Source organism: Chrysochloris asiatica, unplaced genomic scaffold (genome assembly GCF_000296735.1).
Source record: "Chrysochloris asiatica unplaced genomic scaffold, ChrAsi1.0 scaffold00180, whole genome shotgun sequence".
NCBI classification, from domain to species: domain Eukaryota; kingdom Metazoa; phylum Chordata; class Mammalia; order Afrosoricida; family Chrysochloridae; genus Chrysochloris; species Chrysochloris asiatica.
Window position 1 is genome coordinate 1,087,315 of NW_006408698.1, and position 15,594 is coordinate 1,102,908.

The 15,594-nt window shown below is 37.7% G+C and overlaps 1 pseudogene; it reads left to right on the forward strand.

The window, feature by feature from the left end:
* The window catches only part of LOC102839511, a 38,134-nt pseudogene extending 24,671 nt beyond the window's left edge, over positions 1-13,463 (forward strand).
* The last annotated feature ends 2,131 nt before the right edge of the window (positions 13,464-15,594 follow it).

The window sequence follows — 15,594 nt, forward strand, 5'->3', positions numbered from 1 at the left end:
AATAAAGAATAAATATCTGTAGCTTAATATAAGTATGTTTTTAAAGTCCTAACTCTCTTTCAGTCACTTCTGCCCTCCTCTCCTTGCTGTTAGGTGCTGTCTAGTCAATTCCGACCTGTAGTGACCCTGTATAGGTCTCCAAGAAGCAGCTGGTGGGCATGAACCACCGACCCTACAGTTTAAAAGGCTTTGCATTGCATCACCTCAGCCAACAGTGCTGTGCTGGACTCCTCTCAAACCAGTGAAAAAAAAAAAGCAGACAAAATACTACGCACATCCCCGTCTCCCTTATAGGGTTTCCGAGGACCAGCTTGTGAGCTTGAACCACCGACCTTGCAGTTCAAAAGGCTTTGAAGTGGCACCTTAATCCACAGTGCTATAATGGGACTCCTCTCAAACCAGTGATTGTAAGCCGACCAAATAGGACACACATCCGCGTATCCTGTATAAGGTTTCTGATGAGTGGCTGGTGAGCTTGAACCACTGGCCTTGTCCCACTGGCCTTTGTCAAAAGAATTTGCAGTGCAGCATCTTAACCCACAGCACTACGCTGGGCTCCCTCTCAAACCAGTGAAGAAAGGCAGACCAAATCCGCATCTCAGCTTTGTCTGAGTGTGTGAGTTACTGGCAGAGGAAATCGTCAGTGGTGGGGGTGGGTCTTGTCCACTCGGTTAAGCCCCCACCTCCATTCACCTAGATGTATGTGGGCAAACCATGAGCGCATCTATTCCCGACACCAAAGAAAAAAAAATAAGATCGGAACCACCCAAAATCAGCAAAGCACACCATGCACCTTCCCCCTCCCCCCAAATGTTCCTGCGGAGTGTTTCTATGGTATCTCTGTGGCCCCTATTTAGTCCTGCCGCTTTGTCTAGCCCAGGATGTGGGCTCAGGCCTCTGAGTCTGGCCAGCGGATTTAAAGGTACGCAATTTCCGCCTCTGCTCCAAATTCCACAGCCTATAAGTCTTCAAGCCTTTAAACTATTCCTATCTCTGTGGGTCCGAATTTTGGAGCTCTGTCTTGCCTCTTTTTTGCCTGGAATTCTGAGTTATTTTTGACAGCGACCTACACTATGCCTTCACCCTAGCCACCACCAAGCCCTGACCTCCCTGGTTCTTAAGTAAGTCTCTAATGTCCTTACTCTGTTTCAGGCCCTTCTGAGTTTTGCTACATGTTGAAATGCTGTGGAGTGGATTATGACCCACAGCGACCCAGTATAGGGTTTCCAATAGCAGTTGTTGAGCTAGAACCAGTTTCTGCAATTCAAAAGGCTTTGCAGTCTGGCGGATTAAACCACAGCAGGGGTGGTTTTTTACTGGTGTTAAGCTGCTACTCAGCTTGGGCTGGCCCAATCCTTGATGCTTTGATGAGCGGGCCTAAGGCTAGGAGGCTGGGCAGAGGGCTGGCCTAGGCCGAAGAAGTGGGGGATAGGCTTGGTGCTTGTAGGCAGATGGGATCTGGTTTTGATGATGTCTAAAATGCCTCTCTTTGTCTCCCTGTGCCTTGAGGCCCCCAATTTGTCCTATATAAACACCGGTAATGTCAAATGTGGCAATGAGGACCCCCCTGGGATGGACTATGTTGGTTCCTGTGGCCCCGCTAGTTCTCTGAGAGCGTCCCCCCTTAGAATGGGTCTGCTCAAGTCCTGCTAAGTTCTGCAGTGGGTGGGGCCGTCCCCGGGTAGAAGCCCGGAGCAGGTGGGTAGAAGTTATAAATGTTCGTAACTTCTCAATAGTTTGATCCTTCAAAAAAGCCAGTTCATAAAGTTGAAGTCTAATGTTTTATGTTTGCCCAAAAGTTGTCTGTCTACCAGGCGGGGGCCCAAATTTGTGATACCACCCCCTACTTTCTCCCGAGCCTGCGTACCTGTGCAGCCTGGTCTGTGAAGCTCCAGAAGTCTCCCCTTCCATCTGTTCTTGATGCATTCTGCATCATTCAATAATTTTCCCAGAGTATGTTTCAATAACAAAAATCAAGACTTGGATTTTTACTTGAGTTCCCCCAGCTTTAGAATGCTGACCTTGTTCTTCCTTTTTGGTTTTTTAATTCCAAATCTTTGCATATTATATTATAGTATTTGGTTTTATCTTCTCGGGCTGATCTTTGACATTTTCTGTTCAGCTCTTGGACCTCTTCAATTCCTCCATTTGCTTTAGCATCTCTATGCTGGAGAGCAAGTTTCAGAGTCTCTTCTGACATCCATTTTGACATTTTCCTTCTTTCTTGTCTTCTTAATGACTTTTTGTTCTCTTCATGAACGATATTCTTGATGTCATCCCACAACTCTTCTGGTCTTAGGTCTTTAATGTTTAATGTATCAAATCTGTTCTTCAGATGACTTCTAAATTCAGGTGAGATAAATTCAAAGTCATATTTTGGTTCTCGTGGATTTGTTTTCACTTTCTTCAGCTTGAGTTTGAATTTGCATATCAGTAATTGATGATCTGTTCCACAGTCTTCCTAGGCCTTGTTTTCACTGATGATATGGAGCTTTTCTATCTTTTCTTTTCACAGACGTAGTCAATTTGATTTCTATGTGTTCCAGCTGGCAAAGTCCATTTGTATATTCATCTCCTATGCTATCTAAAGAAGGTATTTGAAATAAACAAATAATTTGTTTTTCAGAAATCTATCATTCATTCTCCAGCATCATTTCTATTGCCAAATCCAAATTTTCCAACTACTGGTCCCTCCTCTTTGCTTCCAACCTTTGCATTCCAATCACCAGTACTGAGCAACACTTTTGATTGCATGTTTGATCGATTTCAGATTGAAGAAGTTGGTAGAATTCTTCTATTTCATCCTCACGGGCTTTAGTGGTTGGTGCATAAATTTGAATAATATTGGTATTAACTGGGCTTCCCTGTAGGCCCATATATATTATCCTATCACTTAAAGCATTGTACTTCATGACTGATCAGGAGCCAAACTATATAGGGTTTTAATTACCAACCTGTGGTTACCAGTTTAGTGCTTATACTATAGCACCACACCCTGACTCCTTTCTAGGGAATCATATTTCTGTTGGAACTGGGGAAATGCAAGTTTTGCCTTTTTGGAATAAGGTAGGAGAAATTAAAGCTTATTTTTGGTTTTTGAATCTACCCTCCTGGTTTTAGGTCAATTTTACTCCCAAATGCCAGAGATGCATATTGTTATCAGTTTCTTAAACTTCAATCACTTTCTCAGTTTATTTTACTAACATCTTTGTATTCAGATTTTTGAGTCTGTTAAATCAAGTTTAAAATGAGGAAAGTGTGCGCCAGTGTTGTATTTTTTCACCATGCTTATTGAATCTGCATGCTGAGCAAATAATCCAAGAAGCTGAATTATGTGAAGAAGAAGGTGGCATCAAGATTGGAGGAAGATTCATTAACACCCTGCAATATGTAAAAGATATAACCTTGCTTGCTGAAAATGAAACGGACTTAAAATACTTACTGATGATGAGCAAAGACCACAACCTTGAATGTGGGTTGCATGTCAATATAAAGAAAACAAAAATCCTCACCACTGGAAAGTAAATAACACTATAATAAATGGAATAAAGATAGAGGTTGTCAAAGACTTCATTTTTCTTGAATCTATCATCGATACTCATGGAAACAACAATCAAGAAATCAAACGACGTATTGAATTAGGAAAATATGCAACACAAGGTCTCTTTAAAATGTCCAAGGGCAAATATATCAGTTTGAGGACTAAGATGTGTCTGACCCCAGCCCTGATATTTTCAAAAGCCTCATATTCATATGAAAGATGTACAGTGAATAAGGAAGAAAATAGGTGAATTGATGCATTTGCAGTATGGTGTTGGAAAAGAATATAAAATTACCATGGACTCTGAAAAGAAGAATTAAACTGTGCTGGAAGAAGTACAACCTGAATGTTCTTTGGAAGCCACGATGGCAAGACTTAGTCTCTCATATTTTGGACATCTCATTAGAAGGGACCAGTCCCTTGAGAAGGATATCATGCTAGGTAAAGTGGAGTGCCAGAAAAAAAAAAAAAAAGGAAGTCTTCTAACGAAATGGATTGGCCCAGTGGCAGCAGCAACAAAGTGCTCAAGCTTAACAATGATAGTAAGGATGGTGCAAGACCAGACAGTGTTTCATTCTGCTGTGCATAAAGTCGCTATGACTCAGAATCTACTATATGGTACCTAATAACGATAACTAAGTCAGATATTAATCACCCATCTGTTTTCAGATTCCCCATTTTATCACTGGTTTGTACATTCTCTTTAATATGAATGTATGCCTTAAAATCCATTGCAAATTATTATTATGTTGTTGTTGAGTATCATTAAGTCAGTTCTGACCTGTAGTAACCCTGTGTAGGGTTGCTGAGGAGCGGCTGGTTGGCTCAAACCCCTGACCTTATTCACAATCAAATGCCAATTATAATAAGATAGGAATAAATTCATGTCTTATTCACTATCTTTGGTTGTAATTATTCCAAAGTAAGTTTCACATGAAGATTTCTTCTACAACTTCAGTTTCCAATTACATTTGCTATGTAAATAAATTTTAAAACATGCTTTTTATATAAAACTATGATTCATCCAGTTATCAAAAGACAAGATGATCATAATTCCTTCCATTTTTATGATTAGTATAAGCCCTCTTTTCCTTATTGACTAAAGTATATTACACATTGCAATGGTAAAAATTTATCACTCTATTTCAGAGTAACAATATTGTAGAAAGCTATTCATAAAGGTAAAGAAGTACTAAATCTAACAAATTAAACATAATCACAACCGAAATATATATTGAACATAAGTGATTCACAAGCAGAAATGCTAGTAATGTCACTTGTTAAAATAATATTCTCAGCTTTATATAATGCTTTGAGTATCAAATTCAGTAATAATATTCAAATATTACTTTTATATTTTGCATTTTTGTAGAAAAAGGGAAATTAAGAAAATATTTATGTATTAAAGCAAGGTAGATTTAATGCACCAATACATTGTGTCAGTGTGTCACCATTTTTTTGTTTTTTTGTGTTTCTCTGGTTTTGCAGGACACTAATCCTTTTCAGACATAATGCTTGTAATATACCAAAAGTCATTCCTTTCTCAGTCCTAAAACATGTTGAAGAGGGAGTTCAATTGCAATGGTTAATTGTGCTTACATACTGATCCTGATAAAAGCTGATTTTCTAACACAATATTCTATACAACTATACTTTTCATTTTGGGAGGAGGGTGGCTTTGTAGAATAAGCATTAGACTATGAACAACAAAGTCAGAAGTTCAAACACATGAGTCAATCCTAGAGAAAAAGATGAGGTTTTCTGCTCCCACAATGGTTTATAGCCTATACAGGGTGGCCACCATAATTCTGAAAAGACTCGATGGAAATTAACAACAACACATATACCATTTAATTATTAAAGAAAAAGGGAGTCAAGGAGTGCTAAATACATACGATGCTGACTGTATCCACCTAATTTGAAGCATATTTCCCCTCAATATTGTGAAATAATTAAAGAGGCCTTATGTGACACTGCAGTATAAGCACTGGCCTGATAACCACAAGGTCCACATTTCAAACCCAGCAGATACTCCTTGCAAACTCTACACAGATTCACAATGAGTCAGTAATTACTTGACAGCACATACTAGCAACAGCAATTGGAAAATTATAGTAATAGATTATTTAATTGATATGTGATAGGACTGATATAAAGAAACATAATAGTGTAGTGGATAATGAGATGGACTGCTAGCTGCAAGGTCAGAAATTTAAATCTACCTGTCACTTAGCAGGAGAAAGATGAGGCTTTCTGTGCCCATAAAGATTTACAACCTCAAAAACCCTATACAGTATCACTATGAGTCAGAACATATTTTATGGTTCCTAATGTGTGGGTTAATGAGCTGGAATGTAAAGCCATTTGAACTGCAAGATCGGAAGTTCAAGCTCACCAGCTGCTCCTCGGAAACCCTATACGGGTCACTATGGGTTGAAACCGACTCTACGGCACTTAGCAACAACAACAATGACCACCACAACCAGGCCTGGTGTGGCACTATAAGATAAGTATGGAACTGATAAACACACATGATTTAAACCCACTACCTGTTCTTGGGGAACCCTATACAGAATTATTGTGAGTTGGGATCCACTCAACATCAATTAACAACAACAACACCAAAGACATTGAGATTTTTCAGTTCCCTGGCAGAATTGAAACTGAGGAAAATCTGGTAACAAATTGTGTATCTCTTTGGGGTTTTCTAAAGTCTGCCAAGGTATGTTTTCTACTCAAAATGATTCAAGAATGCTATCTATCTGAATGGGGAATTCAAGAGACACAAGTGATCTTTCAAGAGTTTCCCAATCTCCTTCTAACACAAACATAATAGTCACAACAACATAGTACCAAGCTGCCTGGTCCTGAGTGCTGTTGAGGTTGTTAGGTGCTATGGAGTCTATTTCTATTCACAGTGACCCTGGGTAACACAGAGGGTTTCTGGGGCTACCATAGTCAGAAAAAGGTGAAATATAACTGAGCTAAAATAAACCAATGGGTCAACAGCCCCATCATGCTAAACAATATTAAGCATTTAAATAGTAAGTAATCAGATGAAAATCATATTTCTGGGGATAATCTTGGAAGAATTAGAAAGGAAGACTCTAAAAGCCAAGTTCAGTGTTGAGAAGCTGTAACAGTAAATCATGCCCAAGAAATGTCGGGAGTGATGGCGGTCAGAAAAAAAAGGTTGATATCAAGGGCTCAAGGGCTTCATTCGAGGGAACAAAAACAGGATGAGTTTTCTTTTTTCTTTTTTTTTTTTTTTGTTTTGATTGTGTATTTTCCAATTACTGGTGCACTATTAAACAATTGTTGTTGTTGTTAAGTGCCATTGAGTCGGTTCCGACCCATAGCGACCCTGTACAGGATTTCCGAGGGTGTAAATCTTTATGGGAGTAGAAAGCCTCATCTTTCTCCCGCGGAGTGGCTGGTAGTTTCAAACTGTTTGCCTTAAGGTTTGCAGCCCAATTCGTAACCACTATGCTACTAGAGCTCCATATATATATAATCTTCTCATTGAAACAAACAAACAAAAAGATATTTGGCTTTATGATTTCTTAAAAAACGTTTCTTGTGATAGAATAATATATTCCTCGAGTTTGCCCAGAATTGTGTGGATGACTGTGGTGAGCCTTTATGATGGGTACCACAGGTGATGGTATTTTTCAAGCAATCAAAGGTTTTTGGAATTCTCCAGTGGAAGTCAACCACAGTCTACAAGGAAGTTTGACAGCTGTTACAACCAGGGCTCCACAATTGGGAGGCAGTTTTTCAGTTTAGACAGGTCTGTTTTCCATGATTTACTGTCATATGGTTCAAGTAAGAGGGAAAGAATATCCCTAGAACTCCATCACAAGCGGTGACTTAACAGAAGCTATACTGGCAGCAAAAATGGACCAGTGGGAGTGGTTGGGTCAGCTGCAATGGGTGGCTGGCGGAGGCCATGCCATCAAGGAACTTAATGATGGGGTCCGTACACATGAAGGACTCATTGTTAAGCAAGGACACAATGAGTCTCCCCTGAAGGCAAGGCCCCGAGGAGACCTCTTATGCGAGGGCCCCATTTTTCCTGTATTTTTCCTTTTATGAATAGTTCATTTTTTATCTTTTCTTGATTTTATTATGAAAGTTTTTGGTAGGCTTTTCTATAATCATATGCTTTTTTATAATCATATTAGAGATTTAAAAAATTACATTTAGCTATTTTCACACCATATTCAATTATGAGGAGTCCTAAAGAATGCTTTTTACATTAACAATAAGTTTCACCATTAAGAGAAACCACACCAGCTAAAATTTTGCCAATTCAAGTTTAAGATTACAATCAATATTCTGTGTAGGTTCGGTCAGGGACATTAAGACCTCTAGAAAATTAGCTAAGACACAATTAAGGGCTGAGGGAATAGTAATAGATCATAGATAGAAATTTAACTAGATGTTTTGAATAGAAAAGTTGTTAGTATAAGGAAGTTGTTTCATTTACTCTTAACTACAAAACTTTAAGTGCTTTTTTATGTTCTTGTTTTTCTTGTTTAATCAATCATGAGAAACAACTGTGTTTTCAGTTGTTATAGAAAATAATGTTTAGGTACATGTTGTGATTAATGAATCTATAGAAAATAATAGGTGGTTAAGATTTAGAATCATGTTTTAAGGTTAACTTGACATTTTAAGGAAGATTAAAGAATAACAAAAGTCACTTATGAAAAACACAAAGTCACCAAGAAGTACAAGGAAGCTCTTTGATGTAACTAGAAGATTCATGAATCAAAGGTAAATGAAATGACAGCATAGATTGTACTTTAAAGTATATGATTATTATGAGATCATGGTGTATTGTAATGGTATATAAGGAGCTAAAAAAATTAAGTAAAAAAGATTCAATCAGAATTCAGCACAAACCATCGATCGACTCTGTGTGATTTCTTTTGCCGACTCCACATCTCCGTCGTGAGCCCCCTAATAAGTTTGTTGAGGCTGGTCCCCGACAGGTGGCATTCTTCTAGCTTTAATTGAAGGTGCTGGTATCTTATTAACAAGATTTGTCTCTGCATAGTTTCCCAATGGTCTTCAGTTTGCTAAAGATCCCTACCAGTTTCTTTCAACACAGTTACCATTCTCACATTTTGGAGACTATTGACAATATCAATTGAGTTGGTACCTAAGATTTAACAGAATGAGCCATAGTTCATGGATGATTTGGTAAGATCACATTCCAGTCTGTTTTTAAAACTATAGATGGGGCAACTGTATCCAAATAAGTTATCAGAAGACTTAGTACGTTTTGTTCTTTAAAGGAACGTGGGGGAAGCATTATAAGACAAAGCATTTATTTATGCACACTTGGATTGCTTTCATGAAAAAAATGTCTAATATTATAAAAAGAAAATATAATGTGTTTAAAAGATGAAGGTCCAAAGGACAAGTAATTGAAGCATGGCCATCATCACTTCCTTGGGGACTTCCCTGATAGATTTTGTGTGTTCTGGAATTCAAACAATAAAAACTCCTGGAACTTGCTCCTTCTTTTAAGATAAGTTGTAGAGTGCTACTTTTCATCCTTGAATTTTCCAACGTACATTTAAGACTGCATATTTTCTAGTTAGTTCCTCGTTCCACTTGAAATGAACTGTGTAGAGAAGAATTTCTTAGAGCCAACATGGATCATCCCACAGCAAAATGCTTTATGGGTAAGGATCTGGTAGCTTGCTTATCCTTTACTTTGAAAGGAAAATATGCTATGTCTTGTTTTTGAGGATGTTGGTTACAAAGGTCTCTTGCCTTTTGGGCTTCTGTGTCTTGATTCCTGATCATCAGAAACCTCACCAGAAACAAATTGCTTACACTATACCCAATTCTGTATGAGAAGAATTGATAAGAGAGTGCTGCTGTCATTGGAGAATTATTTTGTTTACTGTGTACTAGAAAATAAATTATATGCTATAATAATAATAATAATAATATATTCCTCATTTCACATACCACCACTTATCTGTTAGCTTTTCATACTGAGTTGGCTTGCATGTTGTTGTTACGTTGAAAGCCATGTGACTGGTATTTTAAATACCACCAGGGTCAGCCATGGTTATCTCCCATACTAAGACAGATGAGGGAGAAGGAGAGTTAAGCTACTTTTGAAGATGAATTATCCAGGTTGTAAGAAGAAGTCCTGCTTGCTCAAAGTATAGAAAAAAGCTTTCAGGACCTTGATTTCCTGATGTGACACAACTCAAACTGAGAAAAAAAAAAAAAAAACTTCAAACATCCATTAATAAGAAGAAAATGAAATGTACGAAGTATGAATCCAGAAAAATTGAAAATTTTCAAGATAAAATGGAATGCACAAAGAGCAATATCCTAGGCATCAGTGAACTGAAATGGACTGGTATTGGCCATTTAGAATTTGGCAATCATGTGGTTTATTATGCCTGGAATGCCAAATTTAAGGAAAATGTCATCACATTAATTATCAAAAAGAACATTTCAAGATCCATCTTGAGGTATAATGCTGTATGTGACGGCTAATATCCATGCACCTACAAGAAAGACCAAACATTACAACTTTTATTCAAAATGACACATCAATCACTAAAGCCAATGGTAATGAACTTGAAGAAAAAAATTGAATGAAACCATTTTTTTCTGTCTGAAATCAATCAGAATGCATTGATTGTTACTGGTGACTGTAATACAAAAGTTGTAAACAAAGAGTAAGGATCAGTAGCTGGAAAATATAGACTTGGTGATAGAAATGATGCTGGAGATTTCATGATAAAATTTTATCAGTCTAATAATGTGTCAAACTGCAGAGTCATTTCAAAGCTGCTCTTTGAAAACCCTACACAGGATCGCTATGGGTCAGAATCGACTTGACGGAACTTAACAACAACAATGACTAAAATACCTTTTCTCAATAACATTAAAAAATACTAAACACATGGACCTCACCAGATGAAATACACAGGAATCAAATTTACTGCATCTGTGGAAAGAGATGCTGGAGCAGCACAGTATCACCAGTCAAAACAAGGCCAGGGGCAGAATGTGGAGTAGACCATTAGTTGCTCATATACAACTCCAGGCTAAAGCTGAAGAAAATTCAAACAAGCCCGTGAGAGCCGAAATATGACCTTGAATATATCCTACATGAATTTAGAGACCATTTCAAAAAGAGATTTGATGCATTAGACACTAATGAGTGAAGGCCAGAAGAGTTGTGGGATGACATCAGGAACATCATACAGGAAGAAAGCAAAAGATGATTAAAAAGATAGGAAAGAAAGAAAAGATCAAAACAGAGGTCAGAAGAGACACTGAAACTTGCTATAGAGGATAGAAAATCTAAAGCCAAAGCAATGAATAAAGAAGTAAAAGAACTGAACAGAAAATTCAAAAAGGGCAATTTGAGAATAAAAAGTAAAGTAATTTAATAAAATGTGCAATGATCTTGAGTTAGAAAACCAAAAGGGAAAAACATGCTAGTCATTTCTCAAGATGAAAGAACTGATGAAAAAATCCAAGCCTCATGTTTCAACATGGAAGATTCTATGGGGAAAAAAAAAATATATATATATATATATATACACTGAATGCCACAGAAAGCAACTAAAGAAACTGGAAGGAATACACAGTCACTGTACTAAAAATAAATGGTTGTTATTCAGTCATATCAACAAATGGCATATGGTCTAGAATTGATGGAACTGAAAGAAGAAGTCCAAACTACACTGAAGGCATTGACAAAAAACACAGCTCTAGAAACCGACAAAATGCAAATTGAAATCTTTCAACATTTCTATGCAGTGATAGAGGCATTCACTCATCTGCATCAAGACATTTGGAAAACAGCTATGAGGCCAACCAATTAGAGGAAACCCATGTTTGTACCCATTTCAAAGAGACATGACCCAACAGAATGTGGAAATCATTGAAAAATATCATTAATATCACATGCAAATAAAATTTGGATGACGATATTTAAAAAATGGTTGCAACAGTACATAAACAGGCCAGTTTCAGTAGAGAATGTAGAAATAAGGATATCGTTATTGACAACAGATGGATCCAGACTGAAAGCAGATAACACCAGAAATATGTTTACATGTGTTTTATGGACTATGCAAAGACTTTCGACTGTGTGGATCATGACAAAGAATGGATAACACTGCAAAGAATGGATATTCCAGAACACTTAATTGTGTTCATGAAAAAACTGTTTATAGACCAAGAGGCAATCATTCCAACAAAGCAAGGATATACTGAATGGTTTAAAATCAGGAATGGTATGCTCCAAGATAGCTGTACCCTTTCACCATTCTTTTACAATCCATACGCTAAGAAAACATTTAAAGAATCTCCATTATATGACGGACGAAGGTGTCATTAGAATCAGAGGAAGACTCGTTAACATTCTGAAATATACAAATGATACAACCTTGATGGCCGAAGTGAAAAGGACTTAAAATACTTACTTATGATTACAGCTTTCAGTATGGGTTTCACTTCAATGTAAAATAAACAAATATCCTCAAAACTGGACTGATAAATAACACCATGATACATAGAGAAAAGAGTGAAGTTGCTAGAGATTTCATTTTACTTGGATCCACAATCCACATTCATGGAAGCATCATTAAAGAAATCAAAGATGTAGTGCATTAGGCATATGTACTGCAAAATATGGAGTCCTGGAGTGGAATGCATTCGTTGGTGGGTCGGTACGGACCTCTACACGAGACGGTATGGAGGCCTCAACTTCAGCCCTAACCTCAGCCCCAGCTTCAGTTGCAACTTCAGCGACCCCCGACTGCAAAGGAGCCGTGGCTGGAGTTGAACAAAATACAGGTTAAAATGGCAGTAAAAGCTCTGTTAGCACATTCAGAGTCCAGAAAAAATGTGAATGCAGTGCATTTGAAAGAGAATGAAACTTGCTTTTTAATTGTGGTGTTGTGGAAAATCCCAAAGAAAGACTGTCTTTGCCTCATGCTATTTGATTAGATTTAACAGAAATCTGTTTACCAGGAATGAGCCCTACTTAACGTCTGAGCTATAGGAATCTTTTGAAAAAGGATAAAATTAAAACCGTTTCTCATATTATCCCTCTCCGAACTTTGAAACAGGAATATAAACCCTGTGAATCCAATCTCCGCCTCTTGGGCAGTTTTGACTTCTTCCTGACTGATGTAAGAATTAGGAGGCTTCTGCCTTCAATTATAGGGAAACATTTCTATTTCAGAGAGAAAGTCCCTGCATGTGTGAACCTCCTGGACCCTTAAGGAACTGTCAAGAGAGATTAATAGCTGTGTTGGCAGAATGATTCTGAACATCTCTAAAAATGGTTCGTGCAGCACAGTAAGCGTTGGTCACACTGGAATGAAGATGCAACACATTGTGGAAAACATCGTTGCAGTCACAAAAGGACTTTTCAGAAAAATTGCCACAGAAGTGGGAGAGTGTGAAGCTCTTATACCTGAAAACTGATAAATCATTTGCCTTTCCTTTATTCTCTTCATATATCAGCTCTTTGGGTGGGAAACAAGTGCTCACTCATGACCAGAAGAAAAAAGATGAAAGGAAAATACAGAAAGAGTAAGAGAAGAAAAGGAGAAAAAAAGAAATGCAACAGGCTGCAAAGGCTAAATTAGCACGGACTCAAGAAAAGAAGGATACAGCTGAAATCCAGAGTGTCGGATCACAGAAGGCGGAGACCCCCGTACAGAAGAAAAAAAGCCACAGAGTGAAAACCCAGTTGAAAGCAGGTGACAATTCTGAGGATGAAATTCCATTACTGGTGCCAATGAAGAAAACACCTGCTAAGAAAAACAAAACAAAACAAAACAAACATGTAGAGATGCTCAAGGGTGCCATAGTAAAGAAGTCTCCAAAAAAAGAGTCCTGGTCCCAACACTCCTCTTAGGAAGAAGAGAAAGACCTCCTTTGTTCTGGAGACCCTGAAAGCCACAGAGCCAAGCTCCCCAGCTACAGGCCCAGCAGAGCCAGAGGCCTCAGCTACAGCCATCCCCCACCCCCGGAAGAAGCCAAGAATCTGAGAAGTGACAGCAGAAGAATCAGTTTCTGCTCTGGGGAAGAAAGACCAGAGGCAGACTCCAAAAAAGCCGGGACCCAAGTTCTTCACCACTCCTAGTATATCTGCCCGGAAAACTCCCCAGAACCCTAAGCAACAGCCCAGAAAACCCAAAGTGCCCCAGTTACCTTAAAACTGGCTCAGTCAGGAGGAATTACCAGAGCTTCCTGGAGGTTTAAAAAGAGCCTTGTCCTGCCCCCAAGAGTGAGGCCTGGACTGAAAGGGTGTTCAAAACCACCACAGGTAACTCTGACACATGTTCCATGGTGTAGTAAGAACCTGCATCTTCAAGTAAAATCTATTTTTAATTGATCATCTGCCTATTTGCTACTAGAATGGGGAAATACAGTGCTGTTCTGTGGTTGTGTTTTTTGTTGCTGTTATTATTAAAGTGTACCATTTGCACACACACACACAAAGTTGGAGTCCTGATGTCGCACTATTGGCTAATGCGTCAGACTGCAAAGTTGTTTGAACTGTAAGGTTGGTGGTTCAACCTCACCAGCTGCTCCTTGAAAACCCTATATTAGGTCAGAATCGACTCAACGGTACTTAACAACAACAACCACAAAACAAATGTTTGAAGTGTTAAAGAGCAAAGATATTAGTTTGACTACTAAGGTGTGCCTTAGTCAAGCTATGGTATTTTCAATCACATCATATGCATGTAGAAGTTGGACAATGAATTAGGAAGACCTTAGAAGAATCATTGCATTTGAATTACTGTGTTGGAGAAGAATAATAAAAGTGCCATGGAATTCCAGAAGAACAAACAGATCTCTCTATGAAGATGCTAAAATGGCAAGACTTCTCATATTTTGGAAATGTTACCATGAGGAATCAGTTCTTGGAGAAGGGCATTGTGCTTCATAAAATGGAACATTAGTACAAAAGATGAAGACCCCCAATGAAATGAAATGACACAGAAGCAAAAGCAATGGGCTCAAGTGCAACTGTACCATCGTACATGACCTGGAAATAGTTCATCCTGTTGTGAATATGACTGCTTTGGGTTGAAACCCACTCAGTGATACTTAACAGCATTTCATATATAGGATATTGAGATTTAGAGAAAGCTAATCAGTTTTTCTGATGTCACTCAGCTAATTAGTGACAGAAGTAGGATTTGAACAGTCTTTCTGATCCAAGAACCCATGATTTCAAGCACCATTCAAAGTTATTTGTACGTGTCATTAAACCACATTTGCATCATTCAAATGCAGATGTCACTATTTGTAGTTTATGCAACTACCTAGTTTAATCATCTGATGGAGAGCATTGGTAACTAGATCAACAAAATAAATTTTCATTAATTGGACCTGAAAAGCATTATACTGGAAAAGGTATACTGTACAGAAAATTATATATTTCCCTTAAAATAAAGTACATTTTTTAGTTACTTGGATTAAGATAATCTTAGCTATAAATATTACAATTTAGGGTCATCACTGTAAATATATATGGAAAGGAAATGAAAAATTGTATTATAGGAGTGAGAGGCACACTTAGGTGACATTAGAAAATATTACATGCTTAAAGAGTTAGCCGGTAATATTGGTTACCCACACTCCACAAATTGTGATTAATTTTGACATACCTCCTACAACCAGTGGTTGGAAATAAAAGGGATTTGAAGAAAATACATTGTTTTATGCTATTATTAATATTACTCTTATTATCTGTTTCCCATTTATATGTTCTTTCTCATAAAGGACATTAAAAATTGATTACCTGTTTGAAGGAAATCTGTTATCTATTTTACTAGGTACTAATCTATTTTACAACCTACTAATCAGGTTTTTATATCCTTCACCCTCTTATCCTAATTAGAATTGGCATTGATTAAGTTAGGATCATGTATCTACAAGTAACACAGTATCTAATAATATCTTACATTTTTAACTATATTATGTAAACAATTTCCATGTAGGCAAAGTGGGTTGGTTAATTCATGGCTCGAGAT